This window comes from Caretta caretta, chromosome 12, assembly GCF_965140235.1.
Source record: "Caretta caretta isolate rCarCar2 chromosome 12, rCarCar1.hap1, whole genome shotgun sequence".
Classification (NCBI taxonomy): Eukaryota; Metazoa; Chordata; order Testudines; family Cheloniidae; genus Caretta; species Caretta caretta.
The window spans coordinates 39,002,583-39,020,086 of record NC_134217.1 but is presented as its reverse complement, the minus strand read 5'-3'; the positions used below and the strand labels follow the sequence as shown (position 1 = coordinate 39,020,086).

General features: G+C 44.4%; 1 protein-coding gene across 3 annotated transcripts in view; it reads right to left on the bottom strand.

The window, feature by feature from the left end:
- Positions 1-17,504, bottom strand: part of ZNF469 (zinc finger protein 469) — a 295,831-nt gene that overhangs the window by 96,984 nt on the left and 181,343 nt on the right. For all 3 annotated transcript variants that reach the window (XM_075118464.1, XM_075118465.1, XM_048816791.2), the window contains one exon: positions 7,966-8,075. The gene's annotated coding sequence lies outside the window, so the exon portion shown is untranslated. The remainder of the gene's footprint in view (positions 1-7,965; positions 8,076-17,504) is intronic.

The window sequence follows — 17,504 nt, the reverse complement described above, 5'->3', positions numbered from 1 at the left end:
GATTCCAGCCGTGGTTTTGTAATTCAAATGCTGCCATGCTTTAAAATAAATTTGACAGCCCTCCCACTCCCCAGGGGAAAGGGTGAGCCTCACATCGCTCCTTGCTACTCTTCTGGATGAGCAAGGAGGCATTTTCTGGCTCCAAAAGGAGTTCAACCCGACTCTGCTCCTGGCCATGATACGAGGCTGAGAAGGTTGGGGGTGGGTGGGTTGGGATCCTGAGGCGGGTAGGGAAGCCCCTCCAAAGGGTGAAAACAGGAAAAAGAAAGCAATTCACTTCTGTATTAAGAGCTATGTCGATACCAAGGTGCACCCTAGAAATTAACTCGTTAGCTAGATAGGTGATGGCAGTAACAGCCTTGGGGCCTCTCACTACCATGCCATTGGGCACTCGTACACAAGATTCACTCCTGAGCATTTACGCTTGCAGAAGCCATTCTCCACCAGCTTCAGCAGCACTAGAAATTCAGGAGCCAGCACAATTTCTATAAACGATCAACCATAAAAGAGAAATAGATCTTTGCCAAACAGCTCTCTCCAATGGCCGCACGTGGTTAAGAACATAAGAGCAGCCCTACTGGGTCAGATCAATGGTCCATCTAGCCCAGGATCCTGTCTTCTGACAGTGGCCAGTGCCAGGTGCCCCAGAGGGAATGAGCAGGACAGGTCATCATCGAGTGATCCATCCCCAGTCACCCATTCCCAGCTTCTGGCAAACAGAGGCGAGGGACACCCTCCCATTTCCAAAGGAGGAGTTATTGTGAGGGCAATTCACGTACTGTGCTCATGCCTGTCCAGGCACACAGAATGACTAGCAAATTCCATCCCGAGAGGCGTAAACAGAATTGTGCACTGATCAGACCAATTGCACAGGACAATTAAGAATAATACCCATTACTCCGTTAGTGGAGGAGGAGAAGCAGAGTTAAAAAAAAAAAAAAAAAAGGCAAACCAAAACCCACTTAACAGAGAGAGCTCCAGTCGTTACCCATCAGATTTTGCTCATGTATTTTGTAAACGGCTGGTGGGAAATGCAAGCATCTGGGCGCTGCTGTTTCCACGCTGCCACTGAAAGTCTGTGGAAGATCATTTTTCTGGTATGGCTCAGCAGCTGCAGTGGGCCTGCACCTTCAGCGATACATTTAATATCATCACAAAGCCAAACTACACACTTCAAACATCCTGTTCACTTGCACCACACAAATACTTCCATCAAGTGACTTTGGTGCGAGTGGAAGGTGCTTAGCTGACAGTCCTGGAGAACCATCTAGTCCCTTGTCTGTCTCTGATAGTGCCAGATGCTTCGGGTAGAGGTAAGAGAACCCCACAGCAATAAATAAATATCTGGGTTAACGCCAGCCTTGGACTTTCTTCTGGAGCTCGCCAAAAGGTTGCCAACCAGTGCCCTCCTGTGGTGATGGCACCTACCCTCTGGGAACAGGTCTGAGAATTGTGCACTCGTTTCACATAGGCCAACAGACAGTTTCAATGGTCGGTCGCTAAGGTACTGAACCTATCCCAGTGAAGTCAAGGGGAGCCTTACCATTGACTTCAATGGCTATCAGATCAGCCCCTAATGCCTTGGCTGGGTTCAAGCCAGTGACCTAGTGGTGAAAGATTCCAGCACCCAATAAGAATCCCCTGAGGATTAGCAAACATCCGTCTCTGGCATCAATGGCCCCTCCATCACCATAGTAGCCCATCCCCCTGCTTCTTAATATTTTTGATGAAAGATTTCCAAGGTCCTCCTTTCAGGAACACAGAAGCCTCAGCCGCCTGGAAATGGCAACTCCAGAGTTCATACAGTTCTATCACCTGTGCACAGAGGTGTGAGAATCTTTCAACTGCACATGCAGGCACTTGTGTAGTAGTGCATTTAAGTGTGCACGCAGGCAAAATTACACACTCCCCACAGCTTCATGACTCACTTATAACCAGGATCCTAGAGTGTGATTCAAAAGCCATTAAACTACCTATAAGTGCTGTACTTTTCCTGCATTTCTGTTCCTATAGTTTCTGATAAGCAAGGGATCAGAGAAATAGACGCGTCCGACAATCCAGTGATGACGTCCCCACTGAAACACTGGTGATGTCACAAAAGCTGGACTGTGGCATCAATACATGATTCAGAAAGCAGGAGGAGTGAGCAAAAGGTAAATTAGAGACAAATAGCGCTCAGCATTGAGGAGACCAGAGGAAAGGTGCTTAACGGTTTTGGGATCAAGACGTTAAATACTGCAGCTTGCTGGGGTGTGGCAGCCAGGTTTTAAGGCGATGAAAGAAGAAACACCTCAGCGAGGGCTCAACTGATGTAGAAGCCTGTGACTTGTAGAAAGTTGAGCACAAACAAACAATGAACAAAAATATAGTGTCTCCAGAGTTAATACACTGAAATTGAGCTTTGTACCCCACAGGAAGCTAGGGAAGCGGGATTTTCACAGAACACTGTGCATCTCCTTTGTTTGGTTTGAGATAACAGCAGATGTGAGAGCTCTATCAGATTTCCCAGGAAGTCACCAGTAAGGGAGTGGGTGTAAAAACTACAAGGAACATCATTAGCAAAATCAAATGCATACTTGATGACTCATCTGCACTCTCCTGCTATTGTGTCCTGCTGAGCTCCAGTCAAAGAGAGAGAGAGAGAATAAATAACCGTTTAGGACTTACACAGTGCCTGCCATCCGTCAAAGCACTTTAGAAAGCTAATGCACCATTCCCTTTTTACAGATGCGGAAACTGAGGCACACGGAAGGGCAATGACTTGCCCAATGACACACAGCAGCAAGTCCATAGCAGACGCAGGAACAGAACTCAAACATCCTGACTCAGAGTCCTGTGTCCTGTCCACTGGACCATACCTACCTCCCCGCATACATTTGGTTGAGATATAGCTCATGTTTTCTAGAGGAGAACTGGAAAGAGGCTATGTATGATACAGAAAACACAGGACATTTGCTCTTGTAGGAAATTCCCATGCTGCTGAAGGAAGGATGTGTTCCTGCAGCTGCATTAACAGAAACGTCTCCTAGATTAGCCCAGTTTTATGAACTCTATCCTTTAAGTGATGTCAAAATCCAAGATGTACAGGGCACACATGAGAGTAGAATACACAATGCTGGCTCTTTAAGAGAATACTGTCAGTATTTTCAGATATTAAATTTATCCAGCCCCCCTCCCCTGCTTATCTCTTAGCAATCTCCATGGAAGTGTTAACGCCTTTATCCTCTACCACAAGCACTTCTATGTGCTTTTAAAATACACGAGCGCTAGTATCTCAGTTCTCATAAGCTACCCTGCGATGAAGGTGAATGTGAGCACATGCTCATTCATAAAAAGCCTGCATGCACGTCCAATATTCATAAGCAATCTAGAGCAACAAACCAGCATGTATTACCCAGCGCTCAGAAGCAACCCCACAATAACAAACCACCAGGAGTGCTTCAGCAATGCAGGAAGTTATGGCAATAATGACACAGATTTCAAGTTCTAACGGCCAAAGGAAAAGACAAAACAAAACAAAAGTAAGATTCATAGATTCATAGATTCATAGATTCATAGATATTTAGGCCAGAAGGGACCATTATGATCATCTAGTCCGACCTCCTGCACAACGCAGGTCACAGAATTTCACCCACCACTCCTAAAAAAGACCTCACATCTATATCTGTGCTATTGAAGTCCCCAAATTGTAGTTTGAAGACCTCAAGGAGCAGAGAATCCTCCAGCAAGTGACCCGTGCCCCATGCTACAGAGGAAGGCGAAAAACCTCCAGGGCCTTCCAATCTGCCCTGGAGGAAAATTCCTTCCCGACCCCAAATATGGCGATCAGCTAAACCCTGAGCATATGGGCAAGATTCATCAGCCAGATACTACAGAAAATTCCTTCCCGGGTAACTTGGATCTTACCCCATCTAAAAACCCATCACAGGCCATTGGGCCTATTTACCATGAATATTTAATTACCAAAACCATGTTATCCCATCATACCATCTCCTCCATAAACTTATCGAGTTTAATCTTAAAGCAAGATAGATCTTTTGTCCCCACTACTTCCCTCGGAAGGCTATTCCAAAACTTCACTCCTCTGATGGTTAGAAACCTTCGTCTAATTTCTAATCTAAATTTCCTAGTGGCCAGTTTATATCCATTTGTTCTTGTGTCCACATTGGTACTGAGTTTAAATAATTCCTCTCCCTCTCTGGTATTTATCCCTCTGATATATTTATAGAGAGCAATCATATCTCCCCTCAACCTTCTTTTAGTTAGGCTAAACAAGCCAAGCTCCCTGAGTCTCCTTTCATAAGACAAGTTTTCCATTCCTCGGATCATCCTAGTAGCCCTTCTCTGTACCTGTTCCAGTTTGAATTCATCCTTCTTAAACATGGGAGACCAGAACTGCACACAGATACAGGCTTTTAAACGATAAAAGGTACATTGTTGGTTCATTTACATCAGGTTTTTATGGCATGTGTTTTAAACTACTTTGCAAACCAAGAATATACTTTGTTCAAGTAGCTGCTACTCCTCAGGGGCCATATTCTGATTTCATTTACACTGCTGTAAATCAGGAGTAACTCCATTGGTTTATACTTTATTTACATCCACATATCTAACATTCAATCTGGGTTCCAGATTTATTAAAAAAAAAAAAAAAGCTAGATGCAAGTCTGAGAGGTCTTCTGCAGAATGAATACCCACCAGCCAAATTGAATATATACTGATTCTTGCTTACATTAAGGTCCCTTTACACCACTCTGGCAATGTAAGAAATTTTAAATTATATTTAAGTTACATTTGCATCCTTTTAAAGGCCGCTTTACACAGCAAAAATGGTGTAAAGTATCCATGGGGTAAATGTGAATCAAGCCAGCTCCAACTGGATGCGATAACCTTCTGTGCAGAAAACTTTGGGCCTAATTCTCATTTACCTGCAGTGTAAGAGGGCCTTAAAGTAAATATAATTTGCACTCATATTAAGGCTCCCTTATACTGTCAAAGCAATGTAACGGGGCTCTAGTGTAAATGAGAAATCGGCCTTTTCATTTTGGTGGTATCTTTTGGATTGTTTAAAAATAAATCTCTTAACCTAATCATGCTGCTTCGCCCAAATGCAAACTTCAGCTCTCTTGAGGGGCAGCAGCATTAGGCCTTGTCAGGACTTGCATGGAAGGACAAACCAGGCACTGCAGGAAGAAATATTGGTGATCCAACTGAGTCAATACTAATCCAACGTCCCACCCTGGTGGTACCTTCTTTGGATAGGACACAGAACTGAAGTTCTGGCTACTCTGGATTATTAAAAACCCCAGGTCACTTTTCATACATGTAGAGATGTTAACCCCAGTGTTCTGGCCAAATTACACTTTAGAAAACTCCGTTCTGCCTACGAGCATTCCCCCTGCAACTGCGAATGGTTAAGGTGTCCTCCTCCACTCCTTGTCCCAGCCTGTTGTGCAGCTGTCATGGTCCACCCCAGGTGTGACTTCGTTTTTAGGGTGGGAAAAGTGACCCCTGTCTACGCTGTTTGTAGACTGCTTTATGATCCTTTGTAGGAAAGGGACTACAATCATATCATATATTATCTCTGGGCAAAAACTTACATCCTTAGTGTTTACTCATTCCAGACTCCCATTGAAGGGCATGGGAGTTTTTGCATGAGTCAGAATGTTAATATTTGACCCATTGATATTATTAACAACAGTGGCAGTGATAATAAAATTAAGGGATTATGATTGTTGTTATTATTGGTTTTGGAAAATTCACCCATGCCCCGTACCGTCTGGTGCCCATCTGCCATGTATTCAGGACCTGGACAGGTATGCTACTGACACCTACAACAGATGAGGCGTATTCTTCTCAAAGGGCTTCAGCCGCCAACAGCCTGATGCCGGGCAGCATTGGTGTTTGAATTCTACATGACTAGGGAATGGTTTCTGAAGCTGTCCAGCCTCTAAGGAGTTAAGTAGCACAGAGTGACTCAGATTCCTCAACCAAACACTCAAAAGTTGCTGTATAACCAGACTTGGCACTTTGAGACAGCTCCACAAATCCAGAGTCTAAAACGCGCTGTCTTCCGTTTGTCAAAAGAAGGCAAGTCCCAGTTAATTGAGGAAACAGAACCCTTCCCTCAACCCCCCTCAAGGCTGCTGCTTATTTTTTCAGAGTGAACATTGTGCAAAGAAAGTAAAATTTAATTCGGTGATTCTCCCTCCACCCCAGCCCCAAGCTGGTGCCTGCTTTTAACTCCATCAGTTCACGAACCCTGGAATCACGTCACAGCTGTTCAAGCAAACACAGCAGACTTGCGCCTGACACAAGATGCGCAGCGTCCACCTTTCTCAAAAAATCCTGGTTTATTTCAGTGGTACGGCAGAGATCCATGATCTGTCACCCCACCAGTCTAAGCTGGATGCCAATTATAATAGGACGCACTGTACTGAGGAAATGCCTATCTGGCATTGTACATTATTTCTTACACAATTCATCATATGGAGACACCACACAGAGAAAGGGGGGGGGGCGGGATGGGAGGGAGCCAAAATAAAATGGTAACGGAAAAATAAAAAACCTCTCCACTTCTTCACTCCTCCAAATACATGCAAGATCCTCTCCCTCTCTCTCGTCTGTACCTTGCTGCAGAAGAAAAAGCTTCCAAAATGTACAGTAGTTGTTTTTTTTTAAAAACTCACTCTAACTACTGCACACGATTCAAAGGAAATATAGGAAACCACAATTCTCAGCTCTCCATAAGAGGCAAATGGAAAGTCACTTAAAGTGACTCCTGTCTTAAAGTGGCAGGATCCATTTTCTTTGTTATGAGCGAAAAAGGAAAACTAAACCAAACCAAACCGTGCAAACCCCAGTAGAATGCAGTTCATCTGCACAGCTGCGAAGGTACAACTGGTTTGTGCAATGAGAGATGCCATTGTGAGCCATTTTCTTGTACTATCCTAGCAAGTCCAGGTGTCTTCTACACACTGAGTAGCTGAGCCAGGAGACACTGACAGAGTCCCCAGAGGGTTGCATTCTGCAAAGGAAAAGCCAGCTGGGGATGGGGTTGCTTCACAGGCCAGGTATTAGTGACACAATGCATGGGTGATTCCTAAAACGTTGCAAGTGCACATTAAACTGTCCCTAGTAGTAGCCAGTAGGGGAATGCAGTTTCCTAAGTGCACTCCAGACATAGCAGGCGAGAGGAAAGGGGCTAAAATTTTTTTTAAAAAAACCAACCAAGGAAGAACTCACATCAAAGGCAACTTCTCTGTACAGCAGATGAGCAGATCTATCTTCACATCCTTTTTTAAAAAAAATACCAGATGAACTCGGGGGGGGGAAATAACGGTATTAACTCCTTGTCTCTCAGAGACACAGGGACTATCACACACCAGGGGAAAGAAAAATCAGAGCATTTTCTTGATGCAAGCAGTTTTGAGTTTACAAAAGGCAGCAGAGCAATGACAGCAGAAGCCAAGCCGTGTTTATCTTAGGGGTTCCCGTGACTAATACCAAACCCGCGGAAACATGACCACATCGACATCTAATAAAAAAAAAAAAGGGGGGGTGGGGGTAGGGAGAAGGAATTTTTAGCTGTAAAAATAAAAGGCCATTATTGAAAAAAAGCTCTGGGATGACACAAATAGCTGAAATACCTCAGAGCAGAGAAGCATCGTTTTTAACGCTTGCAATTGTGACACTGAGTGAAAACAGGGAAGAGGGAAAAACAAAGTTAAGTTAAAGGTACTTTTCAGTGCAATGCAGGACCCCGTAGCAAAGCAGATTACTAAAGAAAACAAGAACCCTCGGAAATAACTCAAGCACATGCTGGGAGCCAAGGTATTAAAAAACCCAGAACACTGACATGTGGCAAATAGCACATTTTCCCCCTCCTCTTCTACAGGCCAAACACAAATAATATTCACATTCCATCAGTGAACAACCCTAAATGACAAAAGGGTGTTTACTTACCTCATTATAAATCTGAGGGATGGAAGGGCTGCGTTCTCCTGTGTGGCGTTTCAATGGAAAAGGAAGGGAATTAAGAGCTGCAGTCTAGCCCTGTGCAGTTCCTCAGTAATCTGTGGATAAAAAGAGAAGTCTTCATTACTGACCACAGGCACGGAGACTTGCAGCGCACGCCCCCTCGAAGCTGCACCAGCCAGTAGCACACAGAAGTTAGTCTACAGGAACAGGAGACAAGCTGAGCAGAGACCATAGTGATTTATCTGCACCTCTGGTGGAAAGAAAAAGAGGGGAAAAAAGGAAAAAACCCAGCTCAAAATATAGCAAAGGGGGAAAAGTAGGGCCATAGCATTGGTAGGATGACAGGCCTGGGTGCATGCCAAATCCCGAAGGGAAAAACCCCCACCACACGCCTTTAATCAAAACTTAGCCAAGACCTTAATTAAAAAAGCTCCTACAAAATATCAGATAATAGACTGCATTTTCGGGCCTTTTTGAAAAACAATCTCAGATGGCAACATTTCTAAACTCCTGCCAGAGAAGGGAAAGCTGCCAATTTTAGGTTACAGTATCAAAGACACATATCCTCTGCACCCCAATCTCAGTTACACCAGTGTAAACCCAGAGTCACGCTCTTGGCATCAGTGGGATTATTCCTGATTTACACCAGTGTAACAGAGTGGAATCAGGCCCTATCTCCAGCGACTTCAGTGCAGCTGCTCTGGATTTACACTGGTGTCATGAGAGCAGAATCAGGCTCTATTTGCATTGACTTCACTGCATCTGCTCCTGATTTACACTGGCATAACTGAGAGCAGCATCAGGCTTTACTTGCACTGACTTCACTGCAGCTGCTCCTGATTTACACCAGTGTAACTAAAAGAAGAATGCTGTCCCATGGTGCGTCTTGTTTCAACAATACTCTCCTCGTCATTTTTAATGATTAAAAGGTAAAAAGGATTGTCCCCACATTCTGTTGGGAGAAGCAGTTAGAGCACTTGAAACCCCATGTGAAGCCAATCTGGATTTCCACAGCATAAAGACCAAATTCCTTTTCAAATTAGGCTTATTATGTATGTAGCTCCATAAATGTAGGGAATTATTTGTCATCTAATCTTGACAATCAAGTGGAATTTCAATAAAAGTCTTAGGCTGGACACCATCCAAACTGATTCTGATACAGTAATATTTATAAGTGCATATGGTTAGACTGTGTATGGGAACAACTACAAAATGATTTTGAGAAGATGGCCTGGGGATCAACAGATTGGAGTACTGGGTCTAAAACGACTTTTGGCTTTGATGGTAATAAAATGCATGTGGTTTTGACGTAAGCCTCAAAAGCAACCAAACATTTCTCAGTTGTATTGTCATTGCTATATACTACAGAGAATCTGTGTCATATTTTGTACTATTGTCTTATATAACGTGGACAACCCGCATCATGTGCTCCTTTACAGTTCCCGACACAAAGATAAAGATTCTCTCTCGTTCCAGATCTGTATACTATGGAGAAGCAGTATATAATAATACTCACTAGTTTGCACTACTGTAGTGACTTTCCTTTAAAGGATCTCAAAGTGCAACACAAACCTATTCTGATGAGAAACAGAAACTAAAGTTTCGAAAAATGTTGTAATCTCCCTCTTCTCCCACTTCCCCGTTTTCCAGCCCGATCTAATGAGCACTATTACGTTATGCCCACTTTACAGGTGGATCACCGGAAACACAGCAAGATGAAGTGGCATGCCAAGGTCACACAGCAAATCAGAGTGGGAACAGTACCCAAGTGTCCTGCTCACACCTCAAGACAACTACTACCTTTACACGCCACAGCCTCATCCCAGGAAACTTCTGCATAGGCCTAATTGTAAGTATGTGAGTAGTCCCTGAAAGTCAAGCATGTACATAAGTCTCTGCAGGCTCAGGGATTATAGTTCAATAGTATATATGACAGGAAAACTATATAATCCCCTCTCCTTTATAGACCTCTATACCATGGAGAACACATTCAATGCATCACCTTGGTAGTATGTCACATATTCTCTAGAGAACATCACTAGCATGCTTGTCTTAACAACTGTTTTGAAAAATTTAGAAAGGACCTATGTTTTTAAAACAAACACAAACACAATAGCATGCCTACATAGTGTGTATGCACAGTGCCCATGTGTTAACATGCATAAAGACATACACATACAGTGAGAAGTAAAATGAATGCAGGGTCACCTGCTTTCGGCAAAATTGGTATAAGTCCACAGTAAACTTCACTGAAGCCAATAAATTTAGGCTGATGTGAGATGAAACTTTTAGCCCATGTATTGTGCTTTGTTGGAAAAGCAGACCAACAGTAAAACAATGAATATTATAATACAGGCTGTATTCATATAATTGTTTTGCATCCACTTACATGAAAACATTTGTCATTGTCACAGAGAGAGATTCTAGTTCCACACAATAAAATGACATTTTCCTTTCAAAGTTCTTTGCTTTTGCCTTGGTCAAGACATTTCTCATGTGACATAAATCAAAGCCAGGTGCATCTCTTTGCATTCAATGTTTTGCTAATAAACACAGCTGAAAATATATGGCTGTATTAAAATAAAATCCATCCCATTTGCTTTAAGATGCATGACTAATGATCACTTCACTTGCAGGTGGTATTGATTTCCATCTGGAACTAAACCTGTTTAAGGTATTAGATATTAACAATGAAGAAACCTGTTCTATCACACTTTAAATTGATTCCATGACACCCAACACACATTTGCTTGTTTTTACTGGGCACTGCAGACTGCAGGCTAACATACTGCTCCATGGGCTACGATCGTGAAAATTTTGCTCGCTGCACTCACATTTACCTATATGCCTGGTGTCTGGCAATTGCAGATGGAGCAGTCACATGGAATGCTGCTCAAACAGCCACTGTGCACAGAGATGTCCCATTCTGCACTCAGATGTTTGTGCCAGCTGATTGAATATTCATTTGTTCCTGATTTCCTTTTACTTCTGCCAGATGCTCACACAGAAGTGAAGGCTGGCAAGCTGGGTGCCTGTTGACTCAAAGACCTGATGATATTTACTTGCCACTTGGAGGAGGACAGCAGAGGTCATTCCTAGGAAACCAGTGGCCATTACTGAGATGGGGGAGAAAAAAGTGACCACGTGAGTTCCCTCACTGCATTGTCAGAAAGACTATGGCCACCATGTTTTTTACGGATTGTCCCAAATCGATGCCCCGGATCCAAAGACTCAGTCTTTGGGGAGATTTCCCAGCTCTGATTTTTGTAAATTTCCCCTAGACTCAAAGTGAGCCAAACCCAGCTCTCATCCCAAATGGTGGGGTTGTCAAAACCCAACTCCAGCTCAGGACCCACATTCTGCTCCTCGGGTCCATCTTTAGGGCTCAGCATCAGGGCCAAACATTCAAAAACAGACTCAAAAATTGCACCTGGAAGTGTCGCAAACACAAACCCCACCTGTGCCCTAGTGATGTGGCAGAACCAAACCTCAGCCCTGAACATCCCACATTTGGGGAATGTTTGGATCCTGATCCAAACTCCTCAGCTGGGACCCATCTCTGATTTGGACATGCCCAAGGTGTCTGGAGCATGCAGGTTGGGTAAGCAGCTGTCTGCCCAGTGAGAAGGTCCAAAGGAAGGTTCTTGGAGGCCATTGTACAAATCTGTCTGTAACAGGGTGGCTTGCCCCTTGAGGACTGGAGGGCCTGGGGCTAATCACCCCAGATTACTGAATGAGTCACAGCCAAGACGGATCATCTGATTCCACTCTAAGAAGCAGCAGGAAGCTGCAAGGAGAGGGGCAGTGTAGGAAACTGCAGAGTGTGAGAAAGGTGCCTGCAGAGAAGACCCTGATAGAAGGAGAGTTTGGAGGCCAGAGCCCAATGCGGGAAATCCTGCCTGTGTTTGGGCCTGGAGCTCAGAGCCAGAAGGCTGAGCTCCAGCAAGAAAGACCTAGGAGGACTGGCTGTAAGAACAGACTGACGGAAGAAAGAGCTCTAGTTGTCAGAGAAGATGTCACAGTATGAACTTTTGTATTACGGTGACGGACTTTATTTTGGGACCTGAGGACTGTTTTGAACCTTTTATTAAACCTACCCCAGGCAAAGGTGGTGTTAGCCCAGGAAGAAGTCTGTGTGCAAGTTCTTAAGGGGCCCTGAAGAGGGGGAAACAGAGTCAGGGTTCCACAGAGAAATCTCTGGCCACAAGGGGGTGCTCAAAAGGCAGCTGACCCTATTACAATATTCTCAGAACTCTTAACATCAGTGTACCCAATGTTACCAGCACTTGGCTTTCAATTGTTCCTTGCTTCAGACACAAACATCCACAATCCAAGTAACTACAACCTATAAATCAGAGATGAGGACAACAAATACTTCCAACCATTGACCCTATATCCACCCATAAGTCCAGTATTTCCATATTTGCCCAGTGATGCAGGATAGTCTGCTCCATAGTCATTTGAAATTCTGGCACACCCACATGGACTAACTGCAACTGCTGTACAGCATCATACCTCTAGCTTGCGGGCAGTCATTTCAATCAATCAACAAGGAATGGGTTACTTGGGGCACAGGGTGTCCCATTCACCCAAAGGAAAGAGCAAATTAAAATGGCAGAGGTTTCTTCCATGGCATTTCAAGTCAGACAGGAACTGTCAGATGGACATTTAAATATTAAATACATTTATTATTGAAAACACATTTACATGGCAACATTAATTTACCACAGTGCTTAACACAGAGAGAGAAGGCACTGACTGCCTCCTGATCAGCTTTTAGTCTATGGGAGACAAGACCAACACAAGAGACAGGGCAAGATGAGGAAAGGGTGAGTGTGGGGATTACTAATGAGGAGAAGGCTAGAGGGTCTGAAGGAGTGGAGAAGTGTCAGTCAAGATCTGAAGCAGCTAACAAATAACACTCTCTTTTGATGCCAGAAGGTGTTCCCTGTATCCCTGCCAGAGCCTTGACAACATCTCAATTTCCCCATCGCCTATATGGTCACCATCTTTCCAGCCCTCACCTGAGCACCTCCACTGTCACTCTTCGATCCCTGAGCTGTGATTTTCCATGTACAGTGGGCAGCTATGTATTTTCAGTCAAAGGGATATTTTAGATGAAGGTAAATGACAAAACAAGAAAGAACAAAAGTAACTTGTCCCTGAGATAGAGAGAGTACTGTGTGCGTGTCTCTCTCCTTCATAACATGCTGCATTTTTTCTCCCACACAAAGTAGCTGGCAGGCAGACTCCTGAGAAATTTTAAAGCGCAGTGCAGAAAATAAACATGCAATATGTTTGTGGACATTTTAGTTGAAAAATTTGAGCCTTTTTTGGACCAGCTCCAGGAAATAAAATTTAAGAGCAGATAAAAGAGGCGACAAGTTGGTGGAAGAAAGAAAAGAAAAAGGAAACAAGACTGAACTGATATGCTGATTCCTTTAGGGTGGCTACAGTCAGGGATCCGCTAAGGCTTCTCATTTTCTTGGTCTTTCTTCTCCAAGTAAACTGACAAACCTTGACCCTTTCCTACCCCCACCCAACTGGGGGTTTCTTAGAAATTCATTTTCTGAATCCGGCCCAATCTAGCTCTGGGAAAGGCACGATGTTCAGCCTGAATCCAAGAGAACAGCTACACCAGCTGAAATATAATTCCACCAAGACGTACCAGACTAACACTGGTCCTAAATCTGCAATAGCTTTTCTTCTATTCCATCTCCCTTTAACAAAGGCTACAGCTTGCGTGCTACAAATAGAAAGAAAAGACCCACTTTGTGTTGCACATTCAGACAGACGGACACGCGTGTATATTGTGAAGGCTTATCCACAGGCACACACACATGTAGGTACAGTTACACTCAAAACACACCTACAGTCCCATACACACCCAATACAGTAATACACTCACGCACAAATTCAAATGCGCCCGCACACACACATACACACACACGCTGTTTTCATATATTGTATACAGCCTCATGCAGACAGACACACAAACGTATAAGCCCAAAATGTTCCAAAGTGGCCACTAACTTAAGGGGCCTCAGTTTCAGGGGTGTCTGTCTTGAGGCACCTTGGATGTAATTTTCAGTGGGTGCTGAGCACCCACAACTCCATGAGAAGCCAACGGGCTCTGTGAGTGCTCAACATGGGCCAGTGTATCGAGCACTAGGCTGGACTAGGGGGTTCTGTTCCTGGCTTTGCCACCCAGCTGCTGGGTGACCTTGGGCAAGTGCCGTCTCTGTGCTTCAGTTTCCCCATCTGTAAAATGGGGATAATGATACTGACCTCCTTTATAAAGCACTTTAAGATCTAGGGATGAAAAACACGAGATACGAGCTAGGTCTGATTATACACACACCTGTACCCCTCCCTAGCACTTTCAAGCAGCCATTTATCTGACACTTAAGTTGCGAACAACAGGCCCGTCAGAGCTAGGATTGCCAACAGTCCCTTGTTACAAGGGAGGTCCCTTATTTTTTCATCTCTGTACAATAAGATCAGGAGTTGCTGAGTGGTGCCAAAAGCAGCAAGAAATACCCGTGGCGAATGTAGGTGAGTGCTGCTTATTAATTATTACATAAATAATAATAATAATATCAGGAGGAGAGGTGGGCCGGGGGTTCTAGGAAAGCAGTCCCTTATTTTTGAAATACAATGTTGGCAACCTAATCAGAGGCCACACTGTCACTATAAATAACACATTCCAATTTCAATCTGTTTTATATTCCTATTTCTTTAAAAAAAAAAAAAAACCTGCCTGAGATTAGGATTTAGGCTTTCCAGCCCCCCCTAGACCTTATGGGAAACTGCAGGACAGTGACAGGGCAGCTATTTGTACAGTCCTTAGGCTAACAAGATGTAGCATCCCTCACCAGCCTCTCACAGACATTCAATATGGGAATCCTGTTAATGAAAGGAAAACAGAGCAAGGCGGAGAAGCGGAGGCCCAGGGTGTGGTAATTCAAGAAGGCAGGACTGGAGTCATGAATGAATCCTTTCACTGTGGTCCAGGGAAAGCCAGTGGCACAGAGGGTTGAGGAATTCAAGAGTTCCGTACACCAACACAAGCAGCGGAATACATTAACAGGAATACGGAGACATGACTTTCCTTTAATTAGCAGTGTTGTTGTTGCCGTGTCGGTCCCAGGATATTAGAAAGCCAAGGCGGGCGAGGGAGCATCTTTTACTGGACCAACTTCTGTCGGTGAGAGAGACACGTTTTTGAGCTTTCCAGAAGAAGAGCGCTGTGTGAGCTCGAAAGCTTGTCCCGCAAAAGGTATCACCCCACCCGCCTTGTCTCTTTAATTAGCAGACGGGGGTGAAGGTGGAAGAGGTGCGCTGACCAGGGAGAATGCCACGTCTGGCGGCTAATCGCACAGACCGGCAGTTACAAAGAAAAGAGGAAGAAAAAATATATCTCTAACCGCAGTAAAAGAGTCCCGCTTCCCAAACTGTAAATCGCTGTCTTTATTTTTTCCTGTAATTATGTCTCTAAGGGATAACTAAAATTTACATTTTTGCAGGATCTGTATAGTTTATTCAGAGGCCTGTTTAGTGCAAGGCTCAGCTAATAAATAGACTTATTGATACTTGCGCTTATACATTATACTAAATACACATTCAGACAACTGGCCTATTTTACACCAAACTATATTGTGAACAAATTATTCTCTTTTCCAGCACGGTGCGGGCACACACAGACACACACTATATACACACACTCTCCAACCCCCAGCTGAGCTATGAATGGCTGTAGTGTACAGAACTACTTTATACTAACGGCTTTCAAAACACTCAGAGAGAAAAAAAAAGTCCAAAGATTCCTTCAGACTCTCTCTCTGTCCAAGTTTACTTCACCTTTCTCCCCTCACGTTCCCGTCCAAAAAAATAAAAAGAAGAGGAAATTATTCCTTAATACTCCGGTACAAAAATAAGTTAACCTTTCTCTCCTTTGTCTTCCCATTGCAGCCAGAACAAACTTCTCTTTCCTGCCTCTCATTAGGGGATAATGCTCCAATGAAATATTTACCCCTCCTACTCCTAATTTGTTTGAAATGATTTACACAAATATTCTCTAGAAATTTATTTCCAGCATCAGCAGTGCTTTAACCTGTAGGCCCAGAGTTCGAATCCTGCCTAGGTTCGGAATAGTCATAATTTTTTACCGTATGAGGGTTGTGCTGTGGCTTATATGGAACGAGTCCAATACCAAACCAGGAGTCCACGTTAAAAAAAAACACCACTAGGCAAACCCTCGGGCTTTATTCACCTCCACGGGCTAGATGACAGCCGCGGAGCAGAGCAAAAGTTACAGGTGACTTCTGTCAGGTGCAACCGCCAGCCAACAGAATTTCTGCGGTTGGTGTCTCGGTGCACAGCCCAGGGCAGTCTCCCCTCGGATGGGGAGGAGGTGTGAGGCAGGTTAGATAGCTGGGAAACAAAGGGCTGAATGGGCTACACAGTGTGAACTGCTCCAATCAGGTAAGGCGCACTGGCCGAGCAGCGTGAGGGAAGCTGGCACAGCTGCTGCCTATGCTGCACCCGTGTGTGGGATCGTATTTATTTATTTGGGTTTCTTTATAACTGTACCTTCCAACACTCTAGGCACAGAGTGAACGGGGGGTAAATAGAGGCCATCAGTCACCAGGGCCAAGTGATGTCACTGCAGAGCTCAAACAGCAATTCTGGGAGTAGAAAGTGAACTCTGATTGGGATATGTGGTCCAGCCGCCTTGAAATGCTGCAATATGGAGTCTGAATCAGAGCCATCTGCATTTGGATTGATGCTATACCACTATAAGAGGAAAGGCAGGGCACGGGCAATGGTGTTGCCATAGGTCAACACAGCCAGTTAGCCACTATCTGTGTCAATGTGCATGCAAACCCTTCTTAGGTTTCAGGGAAGATGAGATGTAGAGGAGCCGCATCCTGGCCCCATTTGTACACAGCACTGAACAATCCAGTACTTTGGGCCCATGTGGTACCCTCCACTCAGCATAGGCCCAGTCCATGTATAACAGTCAGGAAAGATGGGAAGCACTAGACTAAGGTGCATGATCAGAGCTGGGGCCAGGTTCTAGCCAGCCCTATTAGTCCCTCACTTTTATGACCACTTAATCCATTCACAAATGCAATGAAAAAAAGAGCACCTATAAAATTTATTAGAGGTGGAACCCAACCCAAATACCCCCAAACGCAGAGCAAGTGCTGATCTGGTTCCAGGTCTCTTGGCTGACTCCCTAGCTCTGCAACAGACAAAAGCAAAACCCAAGATGTGACCTCTCCCTTTCCCCTTCCAACCCAAACACTGTGGGGGCGGGGGGGCGGGCTCAGATCCCCATCAGGAACTGCTAATGACTCCATCTACATCATGGCTTTGAGCAGCCTGGACTTAGAGAGTTTGGAACAGGAGTAGGACTTGAACTTGGAAATGCAAGGCAGGCAGAACACAAACTAGGCAGAAAGGTGACCCCAGAATACCCACCCTGGGAGGGGACCTGATTGGGTCCAGGAAACCAGGAA